This window comes from Nothobranchius furzeri, chromosome 9, assembly GCF_043380555.1.
Source record: "Nothobranchius furzeri strain GRZ-AD chromosome 9, NfurGRZ-RIMD1, whole genome shotgun sequence".
NCBI classification, from domain to species: Eukaryota; Metazoa; Chordata; class Actinopteri; order Cyprinodontiformes; family Nothobranchiidae; genus Nothobranchius; species Nothobranchius furzeri.
The window spans coordinates 539,086-563,791 of NC_091749.1; the positions used below are offsets into that span (position 1 = coordinate 539,086).

At 41.8% G+C, this 24,706-nt stretch overlaps 1 long non-coding RNA gene across 1 annotated transcript; it reads left to right on the top strand.

Annotated features, from left to right (window-relative positions):
• Positions 1-432: 432 nt before the first annotated feature.
• On the top strand, positions 433-7,128 carry LOC139071705 (uncharacterized). Its single transcript, XR_011521536.1, has 2 exons — positions 433-5,924; positions 6,304-7,128. It is a non-coding gene; the product is annotated as an uncharacterized lncRNA (long non-coding RNA).
• The last annotated feature ends 17,578 nt before the right edge of the window (positions 7,129-24,706 follow it).

Below are 24,706 nucleotides of genomic sequence, written 5' to 3' on the forward strand. Positions count from 1 at the left end.
GTCGACCGGAAAAACAATCATATTGCTTCATGATTTGTGTGGTCCTCATCGGTTTTTGGTGTTGTGTCTGTTGTTTTCGTCCGCCGCTTGCTGATCATTGTTGTCTGTGTGGCTTTGTGGGTTTAATTGTGCCGGAGCTTGTTAAGAGTGTTAACTGATAATGAACACAAGTAAACCCAAGCAAGCATCTTTTACTTAAGATCATTGGAATGTGCATGCTGAGAACCTGACCCTGCAGCTCATTAGACATTCCAAATGTTCCTGTTATCTGCTGCTCACCCCTCCTTTCGGGTATTGTGTCTCTGCACATAGGTTCCTGTTATCTATGGAGATGGTAGCCGCATTCTTTTTAACATCAACTCAAGGGTGCAAGTCTGCTGTTCAGACGATTGCTCAAACTGAACCTTGTACAACCACGTGACCTCTCCCTGCTTGAGTGAATAAAAACAGCCGTGACAGAATGAGCGACAGAACACAAGCTGACAGCTGCTGGAGCAGGACCGTGGTCCCTGCATGAGAGCTGTGTGTGTTCTCCCTCTGTAGCGGTGAATCTTATTTTGACTGTTTTTTTGACTCCAACATCAACTCGGAAGCGAACATCTTTTTCTCCAATTGCTCCGAACCTGTCTTGGTCTTTTCAGGACCAACAAGCTCTGTGCTGACGAGTTTCAGCTGTCCTTTGATCCATCTGGGTGTGTGAAAACTGGCCAGTTCTGCCTGGTTCGGTTTCGTGTGTGTGTGAAAAACCTGCAGGTTCTGTTCTGTTCTGTGGTCTGTGTATTCGTGGTTTTGTGGGCTGCGTCCCATTTCTAGTTGTGCAGGCTTGTCTGATCTCTGTGGTCCTGTGGTGTTGTTATCGTTCGCTGCTGGTATCTGAATTATTGGTGTCAGCTGTCCCATTGCGGTGTGTGTGTGTGTGTGTGTGTGTGTGTGTGTGTGTGTGTGTGTGTGTGTAGAATTGACTGGAGTCCGAAGGGTGTGTACGGAGAGGGAAAGAGACAGGGAAGTTGTTGGGCTAAGGATAAATTTTGAAGGTTTGGGGCAATGTAACCCTTTAGGTCTATGGACGCGTGTGCGCGTCTTTTGAGCCGGTCTGATCTGGGACATTGTAGCAGCTAAACTCTGCCTCCCTGAGTTTCAGTTTCAATTCAGCTTTAAAAATGTTTTGAGTGACTTAAGGTCTAATATGCAACCCTTTTAGGTCCAAATATAAAAAAAAGTATAAATTCATAACGTCCAGGTTGTGCTGAAAAGGTTGATACCACATAAGGCAGTGGTTATGGTTTTTATTTTGCAAATACAAAGGAAGACTCTAAATTAGTCAAAAACTGAAAATTACACCCTTAACCCAGAGGGTTAAGGTCTGATTGACGAGCGTGGGAGGGAGTCAAAGTCCAATGAGCCACATTTCCACCTTCTGCCCCCGGAACAGGGAGAATTATAGAAACCCTCAGAGGTTTAGCCGAGTGCAGGTTAATCCACATCCTGTCTGCGCCTGGTTATTACTGACCAAATAATATCTTATCAAGGCCTACGGGGCTATAAAATAAAATTAAAAGTCAAATGAAATCAAATTAAAAATCGAAATGGTGGTCGAAAGGGCATCTCCAAATTGTAGTTTTACCCTAAAATAAAAACGAATTAAAAGTTGAAAGGGCTCCTGCAACAAACCAAAATAAAAGTGGCGCAACTATTAATTATTTATTGCTCTTGTGACCCGATTATTTTAATTATTTATGGTGGATGGTTGTGACTATGGATGAAAAGTTTGGTTTAAAGTAATCTAGATTACACACTGTTCCCCTGCTATCATGCGACTGTCTTCGCCATATTGATCTTTTACATGCAGTTAATTGTATATTGGGTTTTTCTTTTTCTTTTTACTTTCTGGGCGTACTAATTTTCCAAACCTTCATATCCAGGCAGGGGATTTCGGGTGGTGACAACCCAAAACCCGGGGTATATATGAGGCCCGTAGTGCCTGTTTGAATTCAAAACTACAGATGGGGTATTCCAAAATAATGGTTGTCATCATTTGAATCTCTCCGGTATCTGACTTTATGTTAAACTATTTAGAAATCTGAAGTGAAATGAGAAAGTCACAACTGAGGTGACTCACATTGGCTTTGTTTTTCTCTTGTTTTTTATGGTGGCCACTTTAAATCTTCATTTGGTTTGTTTTTTCTTTTGTTATAAAAAGCCTTCGAACGCCTCAAGGCCTGCAAGCCATAGGAATTGGATTTGGGTTTAATGTATTCTATACAATTTATTTTTCTTATTTTTCCCTTTAGTTAGACTAAGTGTTCTATTATGGATTGTAATGTATTGACTGGTAGAGCGATAGTGACCGTCTGCAGTGAATCATTTGTTTGGTATCCTGCCACATGTCTCAGTTTGACTACCTCAGTCCTTCATGGAATGTAAACACCAGCCAGAAAATCCCAGTCGAACCAAATTCCCAGTTTAGGTCCAGAGTTAAACAATTCCCCACTTTACAATACCCTTTGTCCCCTGAAGGAATGCATTTTTAGGTTCCCGTGCATTCTGACTTTGGTTTGCTTTCATCTACAAAACTAAAAGCACAACATATAAAATCCCACTATTTTTACCACAGCAATCACTAATTGTCTCGCTGACCTTTAATGTTCAGCCACTTCTCTGAAATCCTTGTTTACGTGGATGATGGTTTGATTGCATCTGGCGGTGCAGAGTTTTGCCTCACAGACTCTCATGCCTTCTTGCAAAAGCTTCACCTAACAGGGAACAGAGTGAGTAAAAGAATCTACAGTGGGTGAAGAAATCTCCAGTCCGGTATTTTGGGACACACTGCTGTCAGGTGAAGGCAGATCCAGTCAGGAAGACAGGAAACCATGTTGCCCCAACACCCCCGACTACGGAGCAGATGATGCAGTTTTTAGACCTTCCTAAGTAGTCCCCGTAATGCAGAAATGACCCAGCCCATTGCACATTTCTCTTTTTTGCTGGTAATTTTAAAATAGGATGTGTTCATTCTGACACAACTCAGGTTATACCAGACTCGGTTTTCTGTGGAAACAGATTAGCTGTGAGGTGGCTAATCTGCTTTTTGCTACTGGACTAAGGTTAAAAATGCAACTTTGACTCAAGATGGTCCCCATTTTACACTTGGTAAGGCTGTTCCTTCCTGGAATGTGAACTTCAGCTCCGCTCCGCTTGTGAAAGTTTGAAGGTTCTCAGCCAAATGTTTACATTGGCAGCCTAAACACCCGAGCCAAATATTACGAACTCTTTTACCTGTTTTATTTATACTGTTTTGACTAATTAGAAACATTTTGAAAGAAGTGATTTCATTTTGACCTTTGTCATTTTCCTTGGAGTAATGAGCTGATTTTTTTGAGACTTGATTGTTAAATTTTACGGTGGGACCTTGTGACCATTTTCACCATTGGATTTTCAAAATGATAATTGGAACAATAGAATTTGTTTTAAATGGAGGTGTTGTTGTTAAATACTCAGAAGAATGGGAATGATGGTTGGTGTCCAATCCAATCCAATCCAATTTTATTTATAAAGCGCATTCACAAGGCATTACAACCAAACAAGGCGCTGTACACTAAAAATGTTAGTTAATTAAACCGGCGTTATACAAACATGTCGAACAGAGATAAAATATAAAAAGGAAATACAACAAAATTCCCAAAAACTAACAGCTAAAAATCATTAAGACACAGGGTGAATAACAATTAGAGAAACATTTAAAAAAGAACCTCAATAGTACGGAAGTTGATATTGTAAAGTCCATTTTTAAACAATGCAGATGTAAGTGAGGGTCATAATTATGTGGTATAAGCTAGGTTGAAGTAGTGAGTTTTCAGGCGTGATTTAAAAATGCTAGCTGTTGGTGCTAGCCTCACTAGCAGTGGTAATGCGTTCCACAGCTTGGGTGCACAGACAGAGAAAGCCCTTTCTCCACGGCTTTTTAAACGTGCATTGGGAACAGCTAGGAGGAGCTTATCTTCAGACCTGAGAGCACGCGGCGTGTTGTAGTAATGGACATGTTCACACAGATATGGAGGAGCTTGATGGTTCAAGGATTTGTAAGTCAGAAGCATAATTTTGAAGTTTATCCTGAACTGCACGGGCAACCAGTGGAGAGATTTCAGAATTGGAGAAATGTGTTGTCGTCTGTCAGCTCCAGTCAGCAACCTAGCTGCTGAATTCTGGACCAGCTGAAGTCTAGAAAGAGCTGCTTTACTGATGCCGTATAAGCTGGAGTTGGAGTAATCCAGCCTTGAGGTGATAAAAGTGTGGACCACCGATTTCAGAAGACGTACACTCAGGATGTGCTTTAGTTTTGAGATGCGTCTTAGTTGGTAAAAACATGATTTAACTGTGTTATTGACCTGGGCATCCATCTTCAGAGCCTGGTCCATTTTTACTCCAAGGTTGGAGATTACAGAGGATACATTAGGTGAGAGATAGTTGAGGTCAGGTTGATGAGTAGCCGTGGTACTGTTAGGACTGAAAACGATTAAGTCAGTTTTGGAGTCATTAAGATGGAGGAAGTTGTCAGCTAGCCATTGCTTGACCTCAAGGATACAATCAGACAGAACTTGCGTTGACTGAGTTGGCTTAAATGAAAAATAGATTTGACAGTCGTCAGCGTAAAGATGGTATGAGACAGCGTGCTTTCTGAAAATGGCTCCTAAGGGCAGTATAGAGGTTGAACAGTAACGGGCCGAGAATTGAACCTTGTGGGACACCCCAACGTAGAGGCTGTGACTCTGATGAACAGCCGTCCAACATGACCCTAGCAGACCTGTTACAAAAGTATGACCTAAACCAATCCAGGGCAGTGCCTGAAATACCAGCCCAAGTGTGAAGTCTTGTGATCAAATTGTCATGATCGATCGTGTCGAATGCTGCAGATAGATCCAAAAGTACCAGAACCACATGGAAACCTGAATCTAAAGCCAGAAAAATGTCATTAAACACCCGAACGTGAGCAGTTTCAGTGCTGTGCTGTTGTCTAAAACCAGACTGACAGATGTCCATTACCTGATATTCATTTAGATGGTTCACCAACTGTGCATAGACTATTTTCTCAAGGACCTTAGATAAAAACGGTAATTTGGAAATTGGTCGTAGATTAGAGTAATCGGTGGGATCGAGGCCGGGTTTTTTCAAGATTGGTTGTAGAACAGCGTGTTTAAAGGCACGAGGAACTTCAGCCAATGTCAAGCTACTATTTATGATGCCTTGCACGCTATTGCTAATTAAAGGAAACACCTCTTTCAGGCGTCGAGGTGGGATAACATTAGGGTTGCCAACCGTCCCTTGAAAAACGGAATCGTCCCGTATTTAGAAACAAAAGTGCACGTCCCGTATTGAACTCAAAAGGGACGCACTTTGTCCCGTAATATAGTATGGATCAAAATTAGTCTGTAGTCTATTACCGGAATTAACGCTTTGTTTGAAAGCCAGCCCTTCGCCTGCTCTGTGACTAATGAACTGACCGCATGCTTACACACGAATATGACGATACAGATTACCGCTTATTTCATTGGTCGAGGAACTGTCGCTTGGGGAGAAGATACCGGAAGAAAACAGACGACAGCAAACAGCACGGCCAACCAGGAAACTAACGCCGACACTGCTGTACAAGTCTCGGACGACAGTACCCCTCCGAGAAAGAAGAAAAAAGGCTTCAAAAATACAGGGAGGAATGGGAAAAGGAAAATTCCTGGCTGGAAAAACTGCGCGATAACACCTATAAAGCGCACTGCACCGTGTACCGGCGCAGTTTTTCCAAAGGGCATGGTGGACTCACTGACCTCAAGCAACATGCGTCTAGTAGTAGCCACATGAAAAACATAAAGGACGTGAAATTACGGGGAACCCTCGATCCATTTGTCGTCCACAAGGCCACGGCAGAAGCAGATATGGTAAGTAAACATTGCTTTTTTAAACCCTCTGGTTAAAGTGAAGGTATTTATATGAAGAAAAAAAAACCCACTGTGTTGGGGCTTGTTTACTATTATTTTTATTATTTTTGTTGTCTGTTTCTGTTTTGTCATTAGTTTTTCTATTTTTTTTTTAACTTGGGTGTTTAGTTTCGATGTAGCCTTGTCTTGGTTTATATGTTGTTTGGATAATTTTAAACTAAAAGGATGGATAAATACATAATAAATAAAGTGAACTATTGTATTGTATAAAAGCTATACAATGCAATAAATATACAATAAATGTTTTCCATTTATTTACCACTGTAAGTGTTCTATGTGGTGCTTATAACCCAGGTTTACTTCTTATCTCCATTAGCAGGTTAAACATCTCTATGGATGAGCTTTATGACGAGTGTGTCACTGCAACCAGCCTTCTGGAGCCCCTCACCAAAGGACCTCAGGAGAAGGAAAAGTGGCAGTCCAAGGGAACAGCAGAGAAGTGTATAGAAATTCTTCAGGCAGCTGACCTCTCCAACATCCAGCCTGTTGTATCGTTTGTACTCAGCATCCCATCTTCCACTGGATTGGCAGAGAGGATTTTCTCTCTCATGAAGAATAAGTGGACTGATGTGCGGAACAAATGTTCTACTGAAATAATTAGATGTGAGCTCATTGTCACTCTAAATTGTGACATGTTTTGCTCAGAGTTTCACTCTGCAGTACTGAAAGACAGACAACTCCTAAATGCAGCAAGATCTCAAAAGAAATACAAATGGAGAAAATAGTCTGTTTTCACATAATGTAGCATTGAGCTTTTGAGTTCATGAGTTTGGACTTTTTTTTTTTACTTCAACCGTAGGCTACAGTCAAGGCCTTTGAGGCACAAATATGTTTACAGCTTCTCCACAGACTTTCTGTTTGCACTTTTCTAATTGCACTCAATGTGCAGTTACAGCGTTGCTCTTTCTGTTGTTTTCTATTAATTTATACAATTTTAAGTTAAGCAGAACAGAGTTGTTTTAAAGAGAGCTATTTATATTCTAAAAAGTAAAGCATAACAGGCTACCGTTTAAGAAAGAGACCTACTTTTTTTTGTCATTTTGCACAAAAAGTTGAGCATAACAGTTTTCTGTTTAAGAAAAATACCTTTGTTACTTATAATAATTTTGTAATTTCACGCCATAAATAAATGGCTAAATGATCATTTGTTTCCCATGTTTTCATATCACAAAGAATATGCATCTTCTTAAACCAACTTCAAGTCAAATAGTAAAAAAAAAAAATCCTTTCACACCCACACACAAAAAAAGAGCAAAAAAATCACCACACTGGGAAGGGTGGCCTGGAGCGCCCTGCCCGCGAGGTGTCCCTTATTTATTTTTCAGGGAGTTGGCAACCCTAGATAACATCATCTGGGGAGCCAGAGGGTTTCATGGCTGCAACAGTTTTTTCTAGACAGGCCAAAGAGATGGGCTGAAAGCTTTGAAGTTGCACATGAGAGGGGGTAAATGAATCAGGAACATGGTTGGTTTGGTGAATCTGAGCTCTGATTACAGTAATCTTATTTAAGAAAAACTGCAGGATTTGGCTACACAAGTCAGCGGACACAGAGGAAAATAGATTTTGAACTGGGGAAAGCACTGCATTTATGGTTTTATATAACACACCTTGATTATTTGAATTAGCTGTGACAATGCTGGCAAAAAAATCGATTTCTCGCTCCTCTGACTGCTTTTTGGTACTGAGACCAAGCCTCTCTCATGGCCTCAAAGGATACAGTAAGCCTGTCTTTTATCCATTTACGTTCCAGTCTCCTGCAATCCATAGAGAACTGTCCTGGAGAGACACAATCCAGCACGTTTTAGTATAGCTGCTCATCACGCCTGTTGATCACCTGCTGTTTTGAAGCAGGGAAACCTCTAAAACATGCCGGATGATGGCTCTCCAGGACCAGGTTTACCTACTCCTGCCAGGTTGAGCACACAGAAGGTCTGAAGGTTCACAGAACTTGAACAGGGCCTGTCTGTTGGTCACAACTGAGGAATCCTGGAAGGAGACACAGGAACTGCTTCGTTAGATGGGACAGGGATAAAGAACTAGCCTAGCCAATCTGGGTAATGACTTAATTGGGAACTCTGACTCTGATGTCTCTCTGATTTACTGCATTAATGGAATAAAGGCAGGTGAGACACTCACAGTCCTTCTACGCCAAGCCCAACAATAGAAAGACAGGAGGAGATGAAGGAACAAGAGAGCTGTGTGATTTACACCTTCACTCACATTTCCTCACTCACACACATTAATGTCACATGTGGTGAAAGTTGGACATCAACTATGAAGGATGATTTTTAATGAATTTTTGAAAAATGACATAATTGGATTGACTGTATTGCATTGAATACAAGTTTGCTTTTAATATCTGAGGATTTCTGCAGTGAATCTGTCTGAAATCTTGCACACAGGTACAGTAGGTGTCCCAGAGGAAGGTGTGTGGTGAAAGTTGGATTAAGGATGATTTTTAATGAATTTTTGAATATGCAACCAGATGGTGTATGGCAGTTCCATTGCAAAATGCGGTACCGTAAAGACTGGTGTAAACGCGCAAGGAAATTTTCGCGGTGGATAAGATGCGGCTGGCTTGACCGCGGCTCACAAATGACGGCTCACTTGACCGCGGTCTTCATTGGGCTGTACACCGTGGACGGGCCGGTCAACCCCATCTCCTGAAAGCCAGCCTCAGGATCCATTACACCTTTCAAACCTCCATGCTCAAGCACTATGTCTCCTCGCCCCTCTCGCCTCATTTCGTGGATGAAGACCTCGTCTACACGGTCCCTCGCTTCTTGGACACCTGCCGTTGGGGGTGTAGCTGGCAGGTCCTTGTAGACTGGGTGGGCTATGGCCGCGACGAATGCTCTTGGGAACCCTCCCGGTGCAACCTGTACTCGGCGCTGATTGAGGACTTCTGGGCCCGTCGCTCAGGAACTTCTGGAGCATCCCTGGTGGGGGGCTCCTGTCAGACCCCATTGTCCTCAGCGCTCCACCAGCCAGAAATCCGCCACATAGACTCCAACTCTCAGCATGCCCTTCACCGGACATTCACAACCCTCACGCTTAGACTACTGTAACTCTCTTTTCACGTGTCTGAGCAGAACCTCCCTGAACCGTCTACAGGTGGTTCAGAACGCCTGTGCTCGGCTTCTGACCAAGTCCTCCAAACACACCCACATCACCCCGCTTCTCCTCCAGCTTCACTGGCTGCCAGTCAACTTCAGGGTTCATTTCAAGATCCTGGTTCTGGTCTATAGGGCCTTACATGGACAAGCACCATCGTACATTGGTGATCTTCTTAGTCCCTACACCCCCAGCAGGTCCCTGAGGTCCAGTGATCAAAGCCTACTGGTTGTGCAGCACCAGGCTAAAGGTCAAAGGTGACAGATCATCTGCTGCTGTGGCCCCCAGACTCTGGACCTCTCTCCCCCTGAGCCTGAGATCAGTGGACTCAGTGGTCTCCTTTAAAAAGCAGCTGAAGACTCACCTGTTCAAGCTGGCTTTTGTATGACCTTCTTCACCTCTCTCTCTTTATTCTGCTCTCCCCACCTATTCCACCTTCCTCAGGATCCACTGGTTTCCCTCTTTCCTGTTCACTCTCTCTCAACATTTTTTCTTTTAAATCACAATTGCTTATTCTTGCTCATTTTAAATATATTTTTAAACATTTTCAAAATGCTTTTTTTTCTATTTTTACAATTTTTATATTTTTACAATTTTTGTTTTTGTGAAGCGCCTCGTGATTTTTATCTTGAGAGGCGCTATAGACATGATTCTCTTTCTTTCTTTCTTTCTTTCTTTCTTTCTTTCTTTCTAAAATATTCCCTAATTCCCTCCAACAATTTCCATGACTTTGTTGCTAATCATTTTCAACGGGCACAGAAGTAGGAGGGAAGTGGAACACATTTGTTTCTGAAAACTAGCCTTAGAACCAACCTTGACTAAGCATGGGTGAATATAGAGCGAGGTCATTTGTCAAATTACAGGATTTTTCTAAAGTAACTTTGCATGGAACATGCAAAAAGAGCACTTAGGGTAAATAATAATAATAATCAGATGGGAGCTGTTGAGGATTTAGCTAGTCGCAAACATACCACAGTGGTTCATAAACAAAAGGCACAAGGAAAAATAAAAAATTATAAAAATATAAATAAAATATGTGTGTTATATGTGTGTGTGAGAATGGGTAAAGCACTGATTGTGTTGTAAAGTGCCTTGGGGGGTCGAGGATTCTAGAAGGTGCTATGTCCGATACAGACCAATTACCATTTACATTAAATGTATTATAAATTTCCTGAGTGAAATTGGGTTTTGTTGATAGCAACAGTGTATTACCTAGCCTACACAAGGAGCTGTGTGTGTGTGTGTGTGTGTGTGTGTGTGTGTGTGTGTGTGTGTGTGTGTGTGTGTGTGTGTTAAACTGTGTTTCTGGCCAGTTACACAGCTGGTGTTTACAAAAGGTTTTTTTACACACAGAGTGAGCACGCTAAACATCTGGATACATGATTAGCTAAGAGGCTAGTCGAGTGTTCTGCAGGCTGACACCTGTTAGGTGGCACCCACACCCACAGCATATGGAGAAGCTGTGTCACCATCTGGAGGTGGTGGTGCCCTGGAACAGGGTGTGTTAGTGAGCCTCACAGCAGGGCGGAAGCCCCCGGTCCTGGAGAGGCTCTGGAGATGCAGTCATGTTTTCCAGGCAGCTGGAGTCAGAACAGACTAATAACTAGCAGAAAACAAACAGATGCCAAGTAGAGTAAAGAATGAAGGTGTGTCTGTTGGAGAATGTTAATGGACCAGATGGATTCTCAACTCCAGTTGCTGTAATGTTTAAAAATGAAAACCACACGAAGACACTCAACAAGCAGTCCTGATTTAGTCCCAGGTTTGAGTTGGAGACATGAAGAATAAGTTTGTATGAATTTCTCTTATAGGCTAGAATTCACTCCATCTTCTATGATGCTTTTAAAACTCCAGAAAGTCAAAGTGCTTTCGGACGCAAAGTACAACAGCCTTTTAATAAAAGTAATTATCAGGCATTAAAACTAATCAGAGCTATAAAATACATAAACTAGAAGCAACAAAATCAGCAAATAGATGAAAATGAACTAAAATAAATCTAGTTAAAACTCAACTTGAAGGTGGATTTCAAGATATTAGACAAAAAGTTTACATGATGACTCACTAAAGGTCTCCAAGTCTAGACTGATCCTCTGGGAGGCAAGAAGCTTTTTATTTTGGAACAGAGGCTGAGACGATGCTAGACCCGTCATCTACAGAAATACTCAGATGACTCTGCAGTTGTCGGGTGTATCAGAGATGGACAGGAAGCTGAGTACAGAGAGCTGGTGGAGCGCTTTGTGGCATGGTGTGGAAACAATCATCTGACCTTGAACGTGAACAAACCAAAGGAGATGATTTTAGACTTCAGAAGAAACAGGGTGGAGTCAAACACTGTTTCCATCATGGGAGAAGAAGTGGAGGTGGTCGAGGAATACAAATACCTTAGAGTTTACCTGGACAACAGACTGGACTGGAGAAAGAACAGAGAAGCTGTTTACAAGAAGGGGCACAGCAGACTGCACTTCTTGAGGATGCTTAGGTCTTTATGGGATTAAATTTGTGCCAATAGGACCAAGAAAAACACTTTGGAGAGCAAACAAATTTTAAGACATTGAGAGAAAAAACATTTGTTTCAAAAGAAAAACTTACGATCTGAATCAGATTCTTAAAATGATCAAGAAAAACACTTTGACGGTCAAACAAAAATTAAGAAATTGACAGAACAAAAATATTGACTAAAGGAAAAAAACATGTTTCAAAAGAAAAACTTACGATCTGAATCAGATTCTTAAAATGAGTAACAAAGTATGTTTCCTTTTTCTGTTTGCCTCTATGTGTTTTTATCAGTTTCCTTCGTTTCATTCTCGCTGCTCACAGCTTTGCTCTCACTACCAGATTTGCACTTACACTGTCTGGCTTTCTCCTTTGCAATCCCTGAGGTTTTGGTTGCAGTTCTGACACAACCCTTTCGGGTGGGTGGGACTTCTGAGAAGTCCTCTTCCATAGGACAGTGGTTTCTCTTGAGTGACAGTTCAGTGACCTGGAAGTGATGTAGCATCCAAGACTTTTTTTTCCACCTGGTCAACAACATGAATTTTGAGCCCCAAACACATTATTTCTGCTGTCTGTGGTGTCTACCAGTGCTGGACTGACCATAGGGCATAGCGGGCAAATGCCCGCTGGGCCGACCCTTTCATCTTTTATGGGCCGGTGTCTGTTTTTTTTTTTTTTTTTTTTTTTTCCTAGTCTCTAGTTGTTGCGGACAACTTGTCCGCGCCGCCCCACGCGACGCCTCGTAAAAGTTGGTGGATTGACCAATTGGTAATAATACACTCTGGGCTGGACCAATAGCCAGAGGTCTGATGCACCCGCCAGTTGTTTGTGAATCTCAGTAAACAGACAGACGAGCTTAACAAAATGGAGAACAAAAAACGGAAAGGAGGAACGGAGAAAATTCGACTAAAAAAGAAACTGGCCCTTCAGGCTGGCTGATGCTGGCACATGTGTTAAAATCTCACAGTTGTTTGGTAGTGAAGGTTCAAGTAAAATCAATTTAGGAAGTGATGGAGCCTCAGCCCAGCGACAGGTTGGAGAAGAAAAGAGGGAGGAGGAGGAGAAACCCGAGCCGGTGTTGTGCCATAAATTGACTCGCTGCCAAAAAATGATTAGCCACCGCGGGATCGCGCACGGTTAGGTAATTGCATTTCTAGACAAAATTCCCCAGGATTTCGCCCTAAAACTCAGCATATCTAGCAATATGGACATTCAGAAAGCAAAGATAACCTCTTCCGGTACTTAAACAGATGTTTATCGCGGATATTAGTGTGGCAGTGTTTGTGGCACCCTGCGCGGGAGCAGAGGACGTGCTTGTGGAAAGAGGGAGGAAGATGTGGCAGTGTGAGCATCCACAATATCCCGATTGATGATGCGCCCTGGCTACTTGGTCAAAGAGATGCCTCTTTGGCTGACTGGTTAGAGCGTATGACTTTCACCCGGGAGTCTGGGGATCGAATCCTGCCCGGGCACTCGTTTCTGCACCTTGCCACATTAGTTTTTCCAGTTCGGAAGTTGTTTTAAGTGTTGCTATTTGTCTTAAACGTTCACAATGAGGATATATTAATCCTTTTTGCAATATTTGCGATTGAAAGATGGTTTGTGCCACAAACTTTGTGGTAAGAACTGGCTTTCTTTATGTTACAGCCTTGATACTAAAAAAATAAATAAACAATGTAAAATGGCACCCTGTATTGAATGTAAACGTTGTATAAATGGAAATAAACAATTCTCCAGCGATTTAATTTTTCCCCCTTCCTTTCTTTAGTCCACTTGACATGGAGCCACAGTTAACTAGTTTGGGGCACATTTTTACTTGAAAAAAAGTATTTAAACTGATCAAGCTTTGGCTTTAATGACACTGTGTAGGTTGCTATTCATTACGTTGCTCTATTTAAAAGTAACAAGATAAAAGCACTTCAGCACATAAAATTAAGATTGTCACTTGCCAAATAGACTACACCCTCCCGTTTACCTATAAGAAATGCCTCAAAATATCTTTAAATTCTTTATTGATGATTTAATTGTAGACAAATAAAATGGCATTTTACTTGCCAAAAAGTGATTGAATCGCTCAGATTTTCATGGAGGCTAAAATTGACCAAATAAGGGTTTTATGTATTATCTGTTGATGTTACTGTACTCATACTGCCTACTGTGTCATCATAAACACCCCAAAAATGGCACCAAAAAAAAAGAAAAAAAAAAGAAGATAATTTCCCTTGCCAAAAATTGATTACAGTGTCCTGGTCACCTGTAAAGGGTTAAATTTACCTAAATATTACTTTATTTATTATCTCTTGATGTTATTAGTGCCATCACAGGATGCTGGGTGTCTTTCACATTCATAAACACCTCAAAAATGGCAACAAATGATAATTTCCCTTGCCAAAAATTGATTACAGTGTCCTGGTCACGTGTAAAGGGTTAAATTTAACTAAATATTACTTTATTTATTATTTCTTGATGTTATTAGTGCCATCACAGGATGCTGGGTGTCTTCCACATTCATAAACACAGAGTCCTGGTCACCCATAAAGGCTTAAATTGGCATAAATATTACTTCATGTATTATGATGCTGGGTGTGTTCCACAATCATATTCGAATAAACGTGAAAATATTCTGTCCGAATATCTGTTTCTTGTTATAAATATAACAGCTAGAAGGATTTACAGTTAAAATAGGAGAAACACGTGACTCCCCAGGAAGGGTCGTAACACCACTCGCCTCATGCACATAAGTGAACAAAACAAAGCAGCATGGAGACACTCCGTCTCCAACCACCTCTCAGGCAGCAGCCTGCACTCCCAAGTTCTACACGTCACCAGAACATAAACAACCGCAACACAATAAAAGCAGTGTTATACAAAATGGAAGGCCTGTAGTGTTTATTCTCTTACAGTAACGACTTATCAATTTTGGGAGGAATTTATTTGAGAATTTTTTGGTTTTTATTAATTGTGCAATAGAAAAGTAATCGCTAGATTAATCATCTAAATAGTCATTAGAATAGTCGACTATTCGATAAAATAATCATCAGAATAATCGTTTTAAAAATAATCAGTTACCCCCAACCTTACTTTTTAGAATACCAGGATAGGAAGGATGGTGTAGGTTTACGTTTATTAGATTGATACATAAATACTACCAATAAGAAAGTGTACGTTGGTGTGTGTCAGAAACAGCGTAAGGCTTAATGTCTTTTCCAAAAAAAAAACAGGTGATGGGCCGGTCTCCAGTTAAAATGCCCGGGCTGAATTTTTGTCCCAGTCCCAGCCCTGGTGTCTACTGAGGATCTAAAGTGAGTATTGATAATATAGTTTATCTTTTCTTAGTTAATCTGTAAGTTAAGCCACTTTTTGCTAAGCAAGCCATTGTGCTAGCCTCGGGACAATGGTCTATTGTTCCAGAGAGGCGTATTAAAAACTCATCTTAACATATTCATTACTGGTTTCATGGAATAAATTATTGCAGTTTATGTTAATAAGTTTGCTAATTTTTCAGGAACCCGTGGAACATCAGAGACTTTGCAGCTACTGGAGCTAACCTGTGTACTGCTAACTTGCTACACAGGAAGCAGCAGAAAGCTGAGCTAACAGGCTGTTTTGCAGGTAAATACTCTTTTAGTGGAACTGCAGGATTTTTATGGTATAACTCAGAATCTACATGAGCTATTGTGGGAAGACTTTTAAACTACATTTACATACAGATACATGTATTTTTTATTCCATGTTACTTGGATGGGCTAAACAAGTTCATAGTTCTGCCTGCTCCTTTTTCAGTGAAACGGATGGATTATATGATGTAACTCTGACTGAATAATTATCTAAGTGAGTATGTTTGATAATACATTTCTTACCAGTATACAGATCTGACATTTGTTTGTCAGAACAGGACAAATCAGATTCAATGTGCTTTCTGTCACCCTAAATCAGATCCATCTCTGATGTTTTTATTACTTAAGTTTGTATGAACAGTACATTTGATGCCACTTTTACATCTCTGAAGTGAAACAGATGTCACATAAGCGCTTGAGGAAGTGGGACACTAAATGTAAACAATGGGTAAAACAAAGTGATATATTTTGTGAGGTACTGGTTAGAGATAGTTGGGAAGCACTGATCTAGGTAAAGCACCACAAGCATTTGTATTTTACAAGCTTGTTTGGCATCAAAATAATTACAACCCTCTTCTTTTTCTCACACCTAACACATACATAAACACACACCAAGTTCTATGTCACAGCTGATGCCTTCATTAAATCTAATAAAATCTATAGTAACCATAGTCTGGTGACTAGTGTCTAGTTTAGCTACATGTAGCTTAGCTGGAGTAATATAGTCTAACTCTGCCTCAACTGGTGACTTTTCTACTTCTGTCACGTTTAGGGGAGTAGGACCCAAATTGCAAAACCCAGGATGACACGAGGCAGGAATTGAAATAAAGAAAGAAAATCCTTTTATTGTAGGATGTGTCCAAAATAAAGAATAAATCCAAGAACAGGGAGGGAGCCAAAATCCAAGAAGTCAAAAAACACCAGAGGAACGAGCAGACTGACAGGACTAATAACGCTGACAAGCAACAATGGACCGACCAGAACACAGAGACAGACAGGGCTTAAATACACTGGGAGGAGCAATCAGGGAAACAGGAAGCAGGTGTGTGGGGTGAGCTGCTGGAGGGAAGGCAGGTGACACTAATCAACTCAATGGGGAAAACAGAAACAGAGGATGGCAAATACCTCAACACAAAACTAAACAACAATTTCCTAAAGACAGAGGGAAGGACTCACACAAACTAGCTGGAGGAGGACATGGTACATACACACACACTGAGCTGGGGACAACGAGGCTGGAGCTGACCTGGGAGGAAACAGTAAAAGATAACATCAGACACTAGACTGACACACAAACTGACACACAGAAACTGACACAGAAAAAGGACACAAGAGGGCGCCAAAGGGCTACAACATAAGACACATAACAGGGATGCAGACAAGGACACATGAGGGCGCTAAGAGAGCACAAGGGGAGCTGGGGACAAAGGGACACAAGAGGGAATCTAGAGAGGGATGGAGGACACCAGGAGGCACATAAAGGAAGGGGGCTGACGCAGACCATGACAACTTCAATGTCAGCCAGACAAAATGTTGCTGCAGAGAAACGCCCGAGGTACTGACCCCACAATAGAAAATCATTATGTCCACATTTATTTCCCACAATCTCAAACGTCACACTAAAATTAAACTTTTAGCTCTGATTTAATTATTTTCAGTTTACATTACAGTTTTCCCTTTGTTGTAGGCAATCCTCGGGTGTCAGCAGGAGGAGGAGACCACCTGCATAACGGAGCACCCTGGTTCTGAGCCAGTTGCACCTTTGTGCAGCTCTTTGGGGAGACGATGCTCGGCAGGTTAAACAACTGTAAAATAGATTTTGTTTGTAGTTTTTGTTTAGATCTCATCATACCACATAATTATGAACCTCACTTACAACTACTTCGTTTAAAAATGGAATTCACAATATCAACTTCCGCATTATTGAGGTTCTTTTTTAAAATGTTTTTCTTATTTTTTATTCTCCCTGTGTTTTATTGATTTTTAACTGTTAGTTTTAGTAATTTTGTTGTATTTCCTTTTTATCTTTTATCTCTGTTCTACATGACTGTATAACGCCGGTTTAAGTAACTAACATTTTTAGTGTACAGCGCCTTGTTTGGTTGTAATGCCTTGTTGAATGCGCTTTATAAATAAAATTGGAATTGGAATCACCAGTTTTTCTTACAGACACATGCCTCCGTGTGGTCAGGTGGTGTTGCTGTGATCTGGGAGGGCACACTCATGTCGTCATCTCCTCGTGCCGTCTCCAGGATCCTGATGGGAGTTCTCTGTGCCTATAAAGCAGGGGTGGGGGGTGGGGTATTTACTTCTGGGCCTGGAGGGCCGGTATCCGGCACGTTTTAGTTTTAACTCCGTTTCAACACACCTGATTTCAGTCAGCAGGTAATTAACAGGCTTCTGCAGAGCTGCTGCACAGGTAATTCAACCACTGATTCAAGTGTGTTGGAGCAGGGAAACAACTAAAACGTGCTGGATACCAGCCATCCAGGACTGGAATTGAATACCCCTGCTATAAAGCCTTCCTCCCTCCTCCGGACTTTAAACATTAGTATTTTATTATGGTTTACCTGATTTAGTAAATAAATCTCAATTTATAAATTTCCTGTTGTGGTGCCTGTCCATAAAATCCTGCATTAGACACCGAAAGCTGAATGGATGCCTTTCATTCACTTTGACATTCAATGTATTTTTAAAGCTACACTTGAAATTAATATCAGCTGTTTAACAGAGTGCTGCAAAGTAATTGCTGATGTCATGATTTTTGCAACAACCTGACTGTAGCTGACGTTGAAATGCTTGTGTTGGTTGCCATGACAACACCAGCAGCGCATCGGAGATCGGTACGTTGTCTCTGTTTTGTTTTCTTTATTTGGTACTCATATTGTGTACCTGTGCAGTGGAGTGATACATCTTTCTTATAAGAAATGTTTCTGTTGAGATTGTTGTGAGGTAGTCGCTTCCTGTGAGTCGTGGGAGAGACGACACGGAGCGGTAACACGGCGGACTTTTGGAATACACATCTTTTCTACTGCTGGGTTTACAAGGCGTACACAGTAAAAAACGTTATACTGTTCTTTGTTTAACACTTGTGCACTTTGTGAAAGGAAATAAGTGGCTGAGATGAATATCATATGTGGTATTGATATTATTTTACTTGTTTCTAGTTTTCACGGTGCTCCATGATTGTGAGAGAGAGAGAAATAAAAGAATTGTGGACATCAGTACGAAGTGTGGATTATTTCGACCCGAGTAGAAACAGTGACCTTCATGCAGAGAAACTCAGGAGACAAATGAGCTAAAAACAGTTTATTAAAATGTTTGACAGATGACTGAAGAGGTAGCTGCTGGAGATCAGGAACCAGAAGCTTCTGCGAGGAAGAGCAGAGGTTAGTAAGAGGCAACAGGTCAGGTTTTTCTTAGACTGTGCAGGTAGCTTACAGAGACTGAGAAACGCCACAGAGATGGAGCCACAGGTTTTAGTGTTTAAAGATCAGAAGGCCCTGGGGTAAAATTGAGTGTTAGTAATGACTAAAGAGAGACTTACAAAAGGAAAAGTTTAGGTGAAGTTGCAGCGCAGACAGGAGACAGCAGAATGGTGGAGAAACAACCAGAAGTCTGGGAGAATGACAGCATGAGTTGCAAGCGGGTGAGCAGAAGGTAGTGGGTAAGCCGACTGCCAGTATGGTTGTGTGATCAGGAGCTTCAAGGAAAGAATTTCCATAGATCTGCATAGAAAATGAGAACGTAAGTTTGAAAAACGGCAGAGTCATGGGCTAGATATGGGTTAAAACACTCTGATGAGTGACCAGCTACCAGCTTTTATTCAAGGATGGGGTCACAGGTGTGTGAGGATGTGCCTGCCCCATGAGAAGAGTTTTCAGGTAAGCAATGGTGACTAGCAAGGCTAATGAAGAGATTAAAGGGAACACAAGCCCAGGACTCCGACCCAAACTCCTAACAGCAACACGACGACTCCTCCCACAGGCGGTTGTTCCACGGGAGTACACGCAGCTGCCCGAAGCTCAGCATCTGGCAACCTGTACACGATGTAATCATACGTGGCTTCTGAGCATGCAAGTTTATGCTAGCTGTACAGCGTACAATAATAATAAAGATTTATATTCTGTTGTGTTGTTCACCTTGCAGGTTCTTTTAAAATCTTAACCTGTGCCTGCTTACAGCAGGTCTTTCAGGTCTTTTGAACTAGACACAGAGGTTCAGACACAGGTACTTAGTCAGACTCCTGATATGATAGAGCATCCACCACCACAGACTCCTGATATGATAGAGCATCCACCACCACAGACTCCTGATATGATAGAGCATCCACCACCACACATTCCTGATATGATAGAGCATCCATCACCACACACTCCTGATATGATAGAGCATCCACCACCACAGACTCCTGATATGGCAGAGCATCCATCACCACAGACTCCTGATATGGCAGAGCATCCACCACCACCGACTCCTGATATGATAGAGCATCCACCACCACCGACTCCTGATATGGTAGAGCATCCACCACCACACACTCCTGATATGGTAGAGCATCCACCAACACACACTCCTGATATGGTAGAGCATCCACCACCACAGACTCCTGACACGGTAGAGCATCCACCACCACAGACTCCTGATATGGTAGAGCATCCACCACCACCAACTCCTGATATGGTAGAGCATCCACCACCACACACTCCTGATATGGTAGAGCACATAAGTCAGAGTCAAGGCCCGCAGAGCATTTTTATGTGGCCCGCGAGATAAATATCAAAAATATATTAAAACTGGCCCGCTGGCCGATTTTACCGCAAGGACTTCAACTCCCATGATGCTTTGCGGCGTCAGCGCGGAGGCGAAGCGCCCCCTCCTTTGTGTTTTTTCCAGCCCAAGGCAGTCAGGGGTAGTTGGGTGTCAGCAGCTCCGCTGTCTCGGACAAACTACACTCCTCTCACTCAGCGCCGAGTTCACTCAGCTGTTTTCTGACGTTGAAGCCCAGAAACGGAGATTCTAGCTGCTCAGTAATGTGTTCACGACTTAAAGAGGAAGTTTTCCAGCTAACGTCCAGACAGAGCTGATATAACTCCAGCGAGCAGCGACACGCTCAAACCAGCACGACTCTGTGGTTGTGTTTCCTCCCCGACACACAACAACGTGGTCAAGCTGCTCAGACATGTTCATCAGCACAAACCTATGTGAGCACCTGTTGTCATCTAATGTTGACATTATTATGATGAAGATGAACAAAACAACAGGAGTCTCCTCCTCAGCTCAGATCAACCCCATGATGCAGGTATCTGGCTGGAACAGGTGAGCATCACAGTAAACCAGTGGAGCAAACTGAGCTTTAAATATGTTGGTTTTATGCTCTTTTTCTGCTACAAAACATGAAAGTTAACAGGTGAGATGTTGCATTTTCATTTAAGATAAAATGATATTTTTATTTTGTTGTTGGCCCGTGAGAAAAGATTTAACCTGCAGTAAACAGGAAGTGGAAAGGCTGCAGATAGATGAATAGAATAGAAAATCCCTTTATTGTTCCTCAGTGGGGAAAGCTAGACGTCACAGCAGCGATGACACGTATTACAGGAGAAAAAAAGGAGAATAAAAAATAAGAAAAATGAATAAACAAGAAAACATAAATCCTGAATAGATTTAAAAAATGCTGAATATACCACAAGTAATGAATACCACTGATGCCTTTTATTTAAAACAGACTTGCTCGTGTGTAATTTGGTTATTCCACATTCAGTGTTAATGCAGAAATATGTTTGTTTCCACATTTAAAGGTTCAAAATTGCATTTATGTTGATAAAGAAAATGTGCAAATTTGCCGTCACTTTTTCAAAAAATATTAAGTTTGGCCCTCGAGTCCGTCCCAGAGTCTCATTTCGGCCCCGTGTGAGTTTGACACCCCTGTGGTAGAGCATCCACCACCACAGACTCCTGATATGATAGAGCATCCACCACCACAGACTCCTGATATGGTAGAGCATCCACCATCACAGACTCCTGATATGATAGAGCATCCACCACCACAGACTCCTGATATGATAGAGCATCCATCACCACAGACTCCTGATATGATAGAGCATCCATCACCACAGACTCCTGATATGATAGAGCATCCACCACCACTGACTCCTGATATGGCAGAGCATCCATCACCACCGACTCCTGATATGATAGAGCATCCACCACCACAGACTCCTGATATGGTAGAGCATCCACCACCACAGACTCCTGATATGATAGAGCATCCACCACCACAGACTCCTGATATGGTAGAGCATCCACCACCACACACTCCTGATATTGTAGAGCATCCACCACCACCACACACTCCTGATATGGTAGAGCATCCACCACCACACACTCCTGATATGGTAGAGCATTCACCACCACAGACTCCTGACATGGTAGAGCATCCACCACCACACACTCCTGATATGATAGAGCATCCACCACCACAGACTCCTGATATGGTAGAGCATCCACCACCACCAACTCCTGATATGGTAGAGCATCCACCACCACAGACTTCTGATATGATAGAGCATCCACCACCACACACTCCTGATATGGTAGAGCATCCACCACCACAGACTCCTGATGTGGTAGAGCATCCACCACCACAGACTCCTGATATGATAGAGCATCCACCACCACAGACTCCTGATATGGTAGAGCATCCACCACCACACACTCCTGATATGGTAGAGCATCCGCCACCACACACTCCTGATATGGTAGAGCATCCACCACCACACACTCCTGATATGGTAGAGCATCCGCCACCACAGACTCCTGACATGGTAGAGCATCCACCACCACACACTCCTGATATGATAGAGCATCCACCACCACAGACTCCTGATATTGTAGAGCATCCACCACCACCAACTCCTGATATGGTACAGCATCCACCACCACAGACTTCTGATATGATAGAGCATCCACCACCACACACTCCTGATATGGTAGAGCATCCACCACCACACACTCCTGATATGGTAGAGCATCCACCACCACAGACTCATGATATGGTAGAGCATCCACCACCACACACTCCTGATATGGTAGAGCATCCACCACCACACACTCCTGATATGGTAGAGCATCCACCACCACACACTCCTGATATGGTAGAGCATCCACCACCACAGACTCCTGACATGGTAGAGCATCCACCACCACACACTCCTGATATGATAGAGCATCCACCACCACAGACTCCTGACATGGTAGAGCATCCACCACCACCAACTCCTGATATGGTAGAGCATCCACCACCACAGACTCCTGATATGATAGAGCATCCACCACCACACACTCCTGATATGGTAGAGCATCCACCACCACACACTCCTGATATGGTAGAGCATCCACCACCACACACTCCTGATATGGTAGAGCATCCACCACCACAGGCTCCTGACATGGTAGAGCATCCACCACCACACACTCCTGATATGGTAAAGCATCCACCACCACAGACTCCTGATATGATAGAGCATCCATCACCACAGACTCCTGATATGATAGAGCATCCACCACCACAGACTCCTGATATGATAGAGCATCCACCACCACCGACTCGAACAATAGGTCCATATGCTTGTCAACTGGAAACAATGGAAAAAGATTATCATTCGTACAAATATTTATCCAAAATCATCACTGTGGGTTTATTATACAGCCTATGAACTACATGAGGTGGGATTGGAATATTCAATAAACAGTCCAAACTGATACTTAACATATATAACATGAGTTATCTGAACCATAATAGCGAGATTTAAATTTCAATGGTGGAAACCAAACCCAATGCACACTGCTGCCAACTAGCGGTCGACATTTAAAGTGCACCAAAAACAAAGAAAATACACACATGTTTGCACGTAAATTCTTCCAAAAATAAGATACACTGCTTTTGAAAATGGATGTAATATCTCAGGAAAAAAATATCACGATATTTGCCATATCGATATTTTAGAGACACAGTTTGAGAATATCGATACAATGTCACTGGGAAAATATATCGCGATATATTGTCATATTGATATTTTCTTACATCCCTAGTCTGCAGTGTACTTTGTGTACACTATAGTGTGTCTTAGCTCACCAGCTGCAGTTGATGCATGTGGCCGTGTAGCACTTCCATTGTAATGCAATGTAGTAGTTTTTAATCTAAAAATGAAGAAAAGAATTTAAAAAATAGCTTTTAGACAAAAATATAGATTTTATGTAAAAATTAATTAAAAGCATGTATTTTACTCATTATTGATTGTCTGTCCTGGATAACATTCTTTTGATGGAGAATACAGAGCATGTGACAGAAAGCACATTGAATCTGATTTGTCCTGTTCTGACAAACAAATGTCAGATCTGTATACTGGAAAGAAATTTATTATCAAACATACTCACTTAGATAATTATTCAGTCAGAGTTACATCATAAAATCCATTCGTTTCACTGAAAAAGGAGCAGGCAGAACTATGAACTTGTTTAGCCCGTTCAAGTAACATGGAATAAAAAATACATGTATCTGTATGTAAATGTAGTTTAAAAGTCTTCCCACAATAGCTCATGTAGATTCTGTCTGAGTTATACCATAAAAATCCTGCAGTTCCACTAAAAGAGTATTTACCTGCAAAACAGCCTGTTAGCTCAGCTTTCTGCTGCTTCCTGTGTAGCAAGTTAGCAGTACACAGGTTAGCTCCAGTAGCTGCAAAGTCTCTGATGTTCCACAGGTTCCTGAAAAATTAGCAAACTTATTAACATAAACTGCAATAATTAATTCCATGAACCAGTAATTAATATGTTAAGATGAGTTTTTAATACGTCTCTCTGGAACAATAGACCATTGTCCTGAGGCTAGCACAATGGCTTGCTTAGCAGCTAGCTAGTGAGCTAACGTCTGGTTAAAACCAACTTAAAAAGTGGCTTAACTTACAGATTAACTAAGAAAAGATAAAATATATTATCAATACTCACTTTAGATCCTCAGTAGACACCACAGACAGCAGAAATAATGTGTTTGGGGCTCAAAATTCATGTTGTTGACCAGGTGGAGAAAAAAAAAGTCTTGGAGGCTACATCACTTCCGGGTCGCTGAACTGTCACTCAAGAGAACCCACTGTCCTATGGAAGAGGACTTCTCAGAAGTCCCGCCCACCCGAAAGGGTTGTGTCAGAATTGCAACCAAAAACTCAGGGATTGCAAAGGAGAAAGCCAGAAAGTGTAAGTGCAAATCTGGTAGTGAGAGCAAAGCTGTGAGCAGCGAGAATGAAACGAAGGAAATTGATAACAAAAACACATAGAGGCAAACAGAAAAAGGAAACATACTTTGTTACTCATTTTAAGAAGTTGATTCAGATAGTAAGTTTTACTTTTGAAACATGTTTTTTTTCTCTCAATGTCTTAATATTTATTTGATCTTCAAAGTGTTTTTCTTGATCCTATTGGAACAAATCTAATCCGATAGGT